This window comes from Pseudophryne corroboree, chromosome 2, assembly GCF_028390025.1.
Source record: "Pseudophryne corroboree isolate aPseCor3 chromosome 2, aPseCor3.hap2, whole genome shotgun sequence".
Taxonomy (NCBI): domain Eukaryota; kingdom Metazoa; phylum Chordata; class Amphibia; order Anura; family Myobatrachidae; genus Pseudophryne; species Pseudophryne corroboree.
Window position 1 is genome coordinate 891,833,669 of NC_086445.1, and position 12,166 is coordinate 891,845,834.

Here is a 12,166-nt window from a genome sequence, read left to right on the forward strand (position 1 = left end):
TAAATGGCATATTGGCAAATGTACGTTTCTCCTCAGATCAATTTATTTTTTGCGGTCTTTTTACTGAACTTTGGCTTTTTGGAATTTACATGCCCTCTACTATCACATTGGGCATCACCTTGGCAGATGACGTTGATGGCATTTAATTTTGTATGCCATGGCTAGTGGCAGCAGCTTCAGCACTAGGAGGAAGTGTTTCTTGATCTTTCCCTATTTTTTCCTTCAAATTTTTGTTCTCCATTTTTTTTGGAGTTATATAACACAATATGTCCCACAGGAATGACTGATGGCTGATGGCCAGGACACTACCACTGGTCTGATGCAGCACAACACAGCAACACTGTAAGGGACTTGTTGTTGTTGTTGTTGTTGTTGTTGTTGTTACTGTTGTTGTTGTTGTTGTTGTTGTTGTTGTTATTATAATATGGCATCAGTGGACATATAGCAGCAGCGTATACCACTGTGACTGCCAGGTCACTGGAATTACTGATGGCCAGGACACTACCACTGGTCTGTTGCAGCACAACACAGCAATACTGTAAGGGACTAGTTGTTGTTGTTGTTGTTATTGTTATTATAATACAGCAGCAGTAGACATAAAGCTGCAGCATATACCACTATGACTGCCTGGTCACTGGAATGACTGATGGCCAGAACACTACCACTGGTCTGATGCAGCACAACACAGCAACACTGTAAGGGACTTGTTATTATTATAATACGGCAGCAGTGGATATATAGCTGCAGCGTATACTACTGTGACTGCTTGATCACTGTAATGACTGATGGCCAGGACACTACCACTGGCCTGAAGCAGCACAACACAGCAACACTATAAGGGACTTGTTGTTATTATAATACGGCAGCAGTGGACATATAGCAGCAGCATATACCACTGTGACTGCCTGGTCACTGGAATGACTGATGGCCAGGACACTACCTCTGGTCTGATGCAGCACAACACAGCAACACTGAACTGATACAGCACAGCAGCAATGGACATATGGCAGCAAGAGGACACAGACACCATGGCTTAACAAATACAGCACAAGACACTACCACAGAGGACACTGAGGACATTGAGGATGGAGACACGTCTTCTTTCTACACTCTCCAATGCCGGAGTGAAAATGGCGGGGACGCGCGGTTCCTTATATGGAATCCAAACCCCGCGAGAATCTGACAGCGGGATGATGACATTTTACATTGTTCTGGTTTCAGAGTCAGGCACGAAAACCCGAGACTGGTTCGGAACCGGACTCAAATGGTGTTTAAAATAACAAGGATTGACAACCACAGAGGGAAGAATCTGAGAGAGTTAAAAAAAAAAAAAAAGTCCCATAGAGACTATAAGGCATCTAGATACATTGATTATATGTTTGTCTAGTCATTCATTGAAATGCCCCAGGAGGAAGGACCATGAGATTTTTTTAGGGAGTAGGATGTTGGTCACCATTAGATATAAGCGGGTTCGGTTCTCAGAGAACCGAACTCTACCAGACTTCACATCATGAGCCCGGAACCAAGTCAGGCTCGGGTTTTCCCACCTGACTCAGAAATCAGAATGAGGAAAAATGTCATCATCCTGCTGTCGGATTCTCGCAGGGTTTGGATACCATATAAGGAGCCGCGCGTCGCCACCATTTTTACTCTGGCATAGAAGAGTGTAGAGAAAGGACGTGTCTCTATCCTCAGTGTCCATGTCTTGTGCTGCATCTGTCCAGTCACAGTGGTTGTGTCCTCTGTTGCCATATGTCCGGTGCTGTCCAGTGGTGCTGTGTTTTGCTGCATCAGTCCAGTGGTGGTGTGTTGTGCTGCATCAGTCCAGTCACAGTGGTGGTGTCCTCTGCTGCCATATGTCCAGTGTTGCTGTATAAGTCCAGTCCACTGCAGTGGTGCTGTGTTGTCCTGCATCAGTCCAGTGGTGGTGTCCCTGTGCTGCCGTATATGTACAGTGATCCTGCCGTATATGTCCATTGATACTGCCATATATGTCCAGCGGTACTGCCCTATAAATCCAGTGATCCTGCCGTATAGGTCCAGTAATCCTGCCATATAATTCCAGTGGTACTGGCGTATATGTCCAGTCCAGTAATACTGCCGTATATGTCCAGTGATACTGCCGTATATGTCCAGTGAGCCTGTCGTATATGTCCAGTGATACTGCCATATATGTCCAGTGATACTGCCGTATATGTCCATTGATACTGCCGTATATTTCCATTGATACTACCGTCCTGCGGTACTGCCATATAAATCCAGTGATCCTGCCGTATAATTCCATCAGAACTGCTGTATAATGCCAGCGGTACTGCCGTATTAATCCAGTGATCCTGCTGTATAATTCCAGTGATCCTGCCGTAAAAGTCCAGTGATCCTGCCGTATAAGTCCAGTGATCCTGCCGTATAAGTCCAGTGATCCTGCTGTATATGTCCAGTGACCCTGCCGTATTTGTCCAATGATCCTGCCGTATATGTCCTGTGATCCTGCCATATAATTACAGTGATCCTGCCGTATAATTACAGTGGTACTGGCGTATAAGTCCAGTCCAGTGATACTGCCGTATATGTCCAGTGATACTGCTGTATATGTCCATTGATACTGCCGTATATGCAGTAGCGGATCTTGCCACGGGCAAGCAGGACTTTTGCCCGGGGCGCCGCCTTCCGGAGGGCGCCGCACCAGGGCAAGATCCGCTGCTGCTGTGCCCCCTGCTGCCCGCTGCCCCCACTGCCGCTGGCCGCTGTGAAGGGAAACTAGAGTTTCCCTTCGTGGAGAGGTCCTTTACTGTACGGTGCGCGATGACGTCATCGCGCACCGCGCATTAAAGGATCTCTCCACGAAGGGCTTCACAGAGGCCAGCGGCAGCGGGCAGCTGGGGGGCACATTTCAGAGCGCTACAGTAGTCTGTACAGGGGGCGTAAATGACCACGCCCCCTGTACGAAGCCACGCCTCCCATTGCCGCCCGAGGCGTGCAAAGCCCCAGAACCGGCCCTGCGTATATGTCCATTGATACTGCCGTATATGTCCAGCGGTACTGCCATATAAATCCAGTGATCCTGCCGTATAATTCCATCGGAACTGCTGTATATGGCCAGCGGTACTGCTGTATAAATCCAGTGATCCTTCCGTATAAGTCCAGTGATCCTGCCGTATAATTACAGTGGTACTAGCTTATAAGTCCAGTCCAGTGATACTGCCATATATGTCCAGTGGTACTGCCGTATATATCCAGCGATACTGCCGTATATGTACAGCGGTACTGACGTATATGTCCAGCGGTACTGCCGTATAAATCCAGTGATCCTGCCGTATAATTCCAGTTATCCTGCCATATAAGTCCAGCGATCCTGACGTATAATTACAGTGGTACTGGTATATAAGTCCAGTCCAGTGATACTGCCGTATATGTCCAGTGATACTGCCGTATATGTCCAGTGATACTGCCGTATAAGACCAGTGATCCTGCCATATAATTCCAGTGATCCTGCCGTATAAATCCATATAATTCCACTCCAGTGGTGCTGCCATATAAGTTCAGTGGTGCTGTCCTGTGTTGTATATTATTAACTCCAAATAAAGGGGTTTTAATATTTAATCCAAATAATTTTCACAGGGTTTGCCCTGTTTTGTGTAGAGGTACGCTCTCCTATACCGCATATTTTTATATAACTCCAGAAAAATAAGAACCACGTCCTTCTAGTGCTGAAGCTGTTTCCACTAGTCATGACATAGACCAGGCTTTTTCAACCAGTGTGCCGTCACACACTAGTGTGCCGCGACCAGTTGCAAGGTGTGCCGCGGACCCAGAACAGCTTCCTGTACCTTCAGAGTGAACTGTTGGCTCGGATTCTTCTTAGAGGATCAGTCATGCTCCAGCTGTGACCTATGCCTTGATGACGCGGCAGTGTGATATCATAGGTCATGGCCGCCGTGTCTCACCACCCAGCCAGCCCACCCACCTGTGTACACATCTTCCAGTTCCCGCCTGCGTCCACAGCTTTCCTTGCACATCCACACCTGCCCGACTGCCCGCTGCTCAGTATTCACAGCACTCCACTATGAACAACCCCCACCACTGAGGGTCGAGGAGGAGGTCAGCTGACCAGTAGGGGCTAATATTTGTTATGTTATTTCTCTTGTGGGGAGCAATAGGATTTATGGTTTTATGGGGGGAACAATGTGAATAATTCATGTGGGGAGCAATAGGATTTATGTGGGAAGAAATGTGATTGATTTATATGTGAGCAACATGATTTATGTGGGGAGCAATGTAATTGTTTTTCCTGTGTAGGCCAATGTATGTGTGGATTCTTTTTTACTGTGAGGATCAATGTGTGTTTTTTGTTTTTTTTTCTGTGGGGAACTGATGGTGTGCCTTGGCAATTTTAAAATATTGTTCAGTGTGCCACAAGAAAAAAAAGGTTGAAAATCACTGACATAGACAATGAAATGCCATCAACGTCGTCTCCCAAGGCTGATGCCCAATGTGATAGTAGAGGGCATGTAAAATCCAAAAAGCCACAGTTCAGTAAAAACACCCCAAAAAAGAAATTTAAATGGTCTGAGGAGAAAAGTAAACTTGCCAATATGCCATTTACGACCCGGAGTGGCAAGGAACGGCTAAGGCCCTGGCCTATTCATGACTAGTGGTTCAGCATCACATGACGATGAGTTAAGCTGGAAAAAGCACAGCAAAGAACTTTAAAGTTCTAAGATGGTATCACAAATCCCCAAGGAGAGTCCAAGTGTGTCGGCGGTTGCGATGCCTGACCTTCCCAACACTGGATGGGAAAAGGTGGCTTCTTCCACCATTTGCACGCCCCCGGCAAGTGCTGGAAGGAGCACCCACAGTACAGTTTCTAATATTCCAATTGTAGATTTCACTGTTGAAGTACACCAGGATGAGGATATGGGTGTTGCTGGCGTTGAGGAGGAAGTTGACGATGAGGATTCTGATGGTGATGTGGTTTTTTGTTTGACAGCCCACTGGGTAGATGTATGACCTACTGCAGCAACAACAGCAGCGGCACCAGTAGCAGCATCTCGCAGATGCCAAATCGATCCTAGGCATGCTACGCTATGTATCACCACTTTCCGTAAGATGTACACCGCTGACAACCTCTTACGGAAACTGAGGGACATCATTGCACAATGGCTTACCCCAATTAGACTCTCCTGGGGATTTGTGATATCGGACAACGCCAACAATATTGTGCATTCATTACATCTGGGCAAATTCCAGCATGTCCCATGTTTTGCACATACAATTAATTTGGTGGTGCAGATTTTTTTTTTTTAAATGACAGGGGCGTGCAGGAGATGCTGTTGGTGGCGCAAACGTTTGGGGGCCACTTTTGGCATTCAGCCACTGCGTGCCAAAAAATGGAGCACCATCAAACACACCTGAACCTGACCTGCCATCACCTGAACCAAGAGGTGATGACAAGGTGGAATTCAACACTCTATATGCTTAAGAGGATGGAGGAGCAGCAAAAGGCCATTCAAGCCTATACATCCACCTATGATATAGGCAAAGGAGGGGGAATGCACCTGACTCAAGTGCAGTGGAGAATTATTTATTTCTTGTGCAAGGTTCTCTAACCCTTCGAACTTGCCACACGTGAAGTCAGTTCAGACACTGCCAGCTTGAGTCAGGTCATTCACCTCAACAGGCTTTTGCAGAAGCAGCTGGAGAAATTGAAGGAGGAGCTAAGATGGAGCGATTCCGCAAAGTATGTGGAACTTGTGGATGGAGCCCTTTATTCGCTTTGTCAGGATTCAAGGGTGGTCAATCTGTTGAAATCAGAGCACTATATTTGTCCACCATGCTCGATCCTAGGTTTAAAGCCTACGTTGTATCTCTCTTTCCAGCAGACACACGTCTGCAGAGGTTCAAAGACCTGCTGTTGAGAAAATTGTCAACTCAAGCGGAACGTGACCCATCAACAGCTCCTCCTTCACTTTCTCCTGCAACTGGGGCTGCGAGGAAAAGGATAAGATTTCCTAGCCCACCCGCTGGCGGTGATGCGAGGCAGTCAAGAGTGAAAGCTGACATCTGGTCCGGACTGTCACTGCATATGATTCTGTCACCATTGAAAGAATGCTGGATGATTATATGAGTGACAGCATCTAAGTAGGCATGTCAGACAGTCCGTACATATACTGGCGGAAAAATAGGCAATTTGGATGCCCTTGCATAAACTGGATTTATTTGCCTAAGTTGCCCCCCCCTCCAGTGTGTTCTCTGAAAGAGTGTTTAGTGCAGCCGGTAACCTTGTCAACGATCGGCATAGGAGGTTACTTCCACAAAATGTGGAGAAGATTATGTTCATCAAAATTAATTATAAATTCCTCCAGGAAGACCTTGACCAGCAATTGCCTACAGAAAGTACACAGGAACCTGTGATGGTGGATTCCAGTGGGGACGAATTAATACTCTGTGAGGAGGAGGATGTACACAGTGAAAGGGGTGAGGAATCGCAGGATGAGGTCGACATCTTGCATCTGCAGAGCCAGTTTATGTAAGGAGAGATTGATTGCTTCTTTTTTGGTGCGTGCCTAAACAAACCACTTATTTCAGCCACAGTCATTTGGCACACCCTGGTGCTGAAATGATTGGTTTGTTAAAGTGTGCATGTCCTGTTTGTACAACATAAGGGTGGGTGTGAGGGTCCAAGGACAATTCCATCTTGCCCCTCTTTTTGCAGATATAACATGTAAATTACAGTGTAAGAATAAAGCAGCCAGTATTTACCATGCACAGGTACAAAATAACTTACCCAAATCTAACTGTCTCTGCAAATGTTATATTTGCCCCACCTGCAGTGCACATGGTTTTGTCCAACTGCTAACAAATTTGCTGCTGCGATCAGATCTGAATTACTCCCTTTATCCCAAATTAACAACTTCTGTAAATTTCCACCTGTTGGGTCATTTTCTCCTTCCTCCTCAATCTGTTTTCTGTTTAAGTCTCCCTCCACACCTCATCTATTTACATTCTTCTCCATGTAGGAATTATTTCTTCTCAAAGTCTTTGCACTTTGCATGGAATTTTTGGTTGAGAACTTAAAAGCTGACCTAGAATAGCATGCTTATGTTGTACCTTATGTAAGGGTATCTATTTTGTCCTAGATTTCTAAGGAGTCATTGATAGTTTCCCATCTGAGCTTCTTATTTAATTTCCTATGTGGGAAAAGGTGAAATCAAATAGTGTAAGAGTTGTTGGTCCCAAAGGTAACCTTTTTTTTTAACCATTTTTTTTATATTTAAAATAAAGTTGTTTGAAAAATATACAGTACACGTGGAAGGCCATTGTAATCTATGCAACACATGTAAAAATAAATGTATTAAAAATTTTAAATAAATGAGAAAAATCAGCATATTAATAGATCCTATACTAACATCTGTGTTTAGGAAATCATTTTATTTTGTATTTTGCTGTCAGTTATCTGTCACTGCACATTAAGGAATCTTCCAAATTAGCCTACATGGATAGCAAGACCAACTATCCATATCAATCACCAATGTCAAGGGATGTCTTTGCAACCATCAAAATAATTTACTGTATGTTCTCTACATATTTTGTCTGAAATATTTCAACCAGACTACTAAATTAAAATTAGTATATTCCAGGTATGATGTGTTCTCATCTATAAGTAAACCTATAAATCTGAAATTTGGTACAGTTGGGAAGTAAATTTATTCACTTAAGTCAAGATTTTGGATGGGTTTCCCCCCAGTAGTTAACCTGAAACAGTCTCAGTAGTCCAGTCGTTCATAGAATGAAGTGTATAGTTTCCAAATATTTGATAACAATACTTCTTTATAGTGCTATGGGGGCAGTGTCGGCCTGTCTTCCCTGTCTGCTCGCTTCTGCTCTATCACTAGAATTGTAAATATGGCAATTGCTATTATATCACTATACAGTATATCATGGCAAAGAGAACAGTTTTCCTTGACCCTTTAGTCGAAGGGCTGACAGGCTTTTAGAGACTCTGTACGCACAAACTGCAATCAGGATTACATACATAGGGGGTAATTCTGAGTTGATCACAGCATGAACTTTGGTGGTCATTCCGAGTTGTTCGCTCGGTAATTTTCTTCGCATCGCAGCGATTTTCCGCTAACTGTGCATGCGCAATGTTCACACTGCGACTGCGCCAAGTAAATTTGCTAAGCAGTTAGGTATTTTACTCACGGTTTTTTCTTCCTTCTGGTGATCGTAATGTGATTGACAGGAAGTGGGTGTTTCTGGGCGGAAACTGGCCGTTTTATGGGCATGTGGGAAAAAACGCTCCCGTTTCTGGGAAAAACGCGGGAGTGGCTGGAGAAATGGAGGAGTGTCTGGTCGAACGCTGGGTGTGTTTGTGACGTCAAACCAGGAACGACAAGCACTGAACTGATCGCACTGGCAGAGTAAGTCTCGAGCTACTCAGAAACTGCACAGAGATGTCTTTTCGCAATATTGCGAATCTTTCGCTCGCAATTTTAAGAAGCTAAGATTCACTCCCAGAGGGCGGTGGCTTCGCTTGTGCAAAGCTGCTAAAAGCAGCTAGCGAGCGAACAACTCGGAATGAGGGCCCTTGTTAGCAGTTGGGCAAAACCATGTGCACTGCAGGGGAGGCAGATATAACATGTGCAGAGAAAGTTAGATTTGGGTGGGTTATTTTGTTTCTGTGCAGGGTAAATACTGGCTGCTTTATTTTTACACTGCATTTTAGATTGCAGATTGAACATACCCCACCCAAATCTAACTCTCTCTGCACATGTTATATCTGCCTCCCCTGCAGTGCACATGGTTTTGCCCATCTGCTAACAAAGTTCCTGCTGCAATCAACTCAGAATTACCCCCATAGAGTCCTAGGGATGCCTTTGTACATATGAGATGTTCAGTAGATAGCATTCAATCAATCAATCAATCAATCAATCAATGAAAGCCAGATGTTCCAAATATAGTATAACCATCTGTATTCAGAAATGCAGTATGTCTTCAGCATTTGAAGCACCCACCGATCCAAGTGTGTGCACAATCCCTTTATACTGTTCCTTATCATTAGGCAGATTATGATACACATTAGTTACATATCAATTTGTGATGCATTTGTTTTCTTAATCAGATGCATGTGACTCAGTTGTGGTTATGCATGTGTTTTGTGATAATATAACACATTGGCAAGGCAAGCAGGATATCTCTGTAGAACATCTAAGCAATGATGAATATCAAAGTTTTATACCATACTGTATATGCAGTATGTATTCATTCAAATCTATTTTTTTATCCCTTTCTTCTCTTTTTCAAAAAACAAACAAAAAACTTTATTTTCAGATTTTATGCACAACATATATAAATGTACACTGAGGGGGTTTATTGGAGCAATACTGTAAAGCCCTTCTTAGTAACCAAATGCATGCATAACAAAGATACTTATTTATCTAGTATAGTATATGTGTTTAAAATAAAAAGGATTGACAAAACATGTACTCCATTCAAAATATAGTCCTAATCTTCACCAGCTCTGAGTGGGAGCAAAATGCAAGCATTATTGCAGAGTGTACAGTAAACGGCTGTGAAAGGCAAAAAATTAAATTTAGCTTGATGGTTACCATATGACACAATGCTGGTCATTCCGAGTTGTTTGCTCTCTAGCTGTTTTTAGCAGTCGTGCAAACGCTAAGCCGCTGTGAGTCGTAACACTAGGAGGGTTGAGATTTGAGTCAGGACTCTTTGGGCTAGTTGAGCATACTGGTGTTTTGGTGAAGCTTGATGACATAAAAATGCTGTTCCTCATGTGGACCAGTAGAGGGTGAGGAGGTGGGCTGCTACAGTATAAAGAATACAAGGGCTGCAGCAGATGGGGGGGGGGGGGACATTAGCTGCACAGGATAGATTAGCCAAGGTGTAGTCACAGGAGCAGAATGCAGGTTTACAGACTACACTGAGAGAATAAACAGGTACAGCATTTGATGAATCCACAGATGTGATCGCAATCTAGGAGTAGGTCTGGAGCTACTCAGAAACTGCAAGAAAATATTTAGTAGCAATTCTGCTACTCTTTAATTTGCTATTCTGCTAAGCTAAGATACAATCCCAGAGGGCGGCGGACTAGCATTTGCAATGCTGCTAAAAGCAGCTAGCGAGCGAACAACTCGGAATGAGGGCCCATATGCAGGCACTTTAGGACAGGCTATGGTTTTCAGGCTCATCAATGTAAGTACACTGGTGCAGGTTTTCAGGATATCCAGCGTAGGAAGACTGGTGCAGGTTTTCAGGATTTCCAGTGTAGAATAGGGATGGACATCGAAATCCAATGTTTACTAACTATTAACGTTTTTATTTCGATGGTAGGTCATTTTTCAATTCGATTGTGACCTTCTGATGGTTTGCCACCAGCGATGATACTCATTTGATGGTGTTCCAATGGTGGCTTTTTAAAAAAAAAATCTTGATAGCTATGCCTCCCCCAACTCCTTCCTGACTGCTGTTTCTGTTCATGGAGTCTTCATGGGTTTGTTGGAAGGCTGTCTCTGACTCTCTGCCTGCCTCAGATGTGGCCCTGCTCAGTCCCCTCACTACTTTCCCTCTATAGGCTGCTGCTATGCAACAGGGCACATTGCTAGCTCTGATTGGCTCTTACTGTCTCAGAGAGCCAATCAGAGTGCAGCCTTTGCCCTGCAGCAGTCACTCACACAGAGCAGTGCAGCAGTGACAGTGTCTCTCCTCCTCACCACCTGGCTGTCTAGACTCACTTCAGCAGCAGCAGCTATAGTGTACCCTCCAGTCCGAGGCACACCAGAGCAGCGCTGCTAGTTACACTACTAGCGTTTGTCTGTTGCTCCAGGTTCCACCCCAAACCTGCCCCTAGTCATGCCCCAATCCTGGCCCTAGTCACACCCCAATCCCACCCCTAGTCAACCGAGCTGCAAAGGTTTTTGCGCATGCGCAAATCATATAACTAGTTTTTACCATTGAATACTTTTGATGCGATGGTTAGTTACCCTCGCATTAAAAGTTTCAATGGTGGAAGCCCAGCCATCATTTGATGGTGGGCTTCCGATGTCCATCACTAGTGTAGAAACACTGGTGCAGATCTTCAGGACGTCTAGTGTAAAAAGACGAGTGTGTGTCTTCAGGAAATCGAGTGTAGGCTCATTGGTGCAGGTTTTCAGATTATTCAGTGTAGGAACATGGGTACGATTTGCAGGATCTGATCTGCAAAATACTGGAAATGTATGCCGACCCCAATATTTTTGTTTTGGATTTGTATTTCCTTTGTGTTTTGGATTTGGTTTTGGATTAGCCAAAACCGCACTTGCACATTTTGGTTTTTCCAAAAAATCATAAAAAAAAGCTTAAATCACATAATGTATGCCTGTGTTTTGGGCTAATTCAGACCTGATCACTACTGTATGCATTTGGATGCTCCCATGTGCAATTCTCTGCGATCACTACGCACCCGTGTGTACATATACAAATGCACTCCCACATCGCACTCATGCACGAAAATACTGCACACACAAAAGAGGAGGTAACTGTACTTCAGTGCAAAGCAGCTATGTGCAGCGGTGCGAGTGTGTATCCATTAGCATGTGTGTGAAGAAGTTGCAAACTAGCAAACATTCGTTGTTGTATTTTTAATCCTTCTACCTAACAAATCTGTTTATTTACACAATTAAGTGATCAAACATTGCAAATTATATATATATATATATATGTATGTATATATATATATATATATATATATATATATATATATTCCAATAAAGAAGGTGTACTCACCAGGGAATTCATTTCATCAGTGACTCCAATTTTATTGGCTCACATTACCAGTGCAGACATACAGGTCGATGTTACAGCTACAAAATGCAGCCTTCCTCAAGACATCCCACCAGCAGAAGAGACGGAGGCATAATGGAAGCTGCCCTGGAGCTGCCTATGTACTGTAACCAATAAAGACCCAGCTCTACCCACCAGCAAACTGATCAGATAATTGCTGTACAATTAACCACAACTAAGTGACCAAATAAACCTCCTATCTCTCGACCCATGGCAAAATATAGACAACTGCCAGCTACAGGGTTAGCAGGTGGTTTTACAGGATATGACGGCCTATAACTGTGAGGTTCATAGACAACTCAATGATATGGCTACATATAAGAAATTG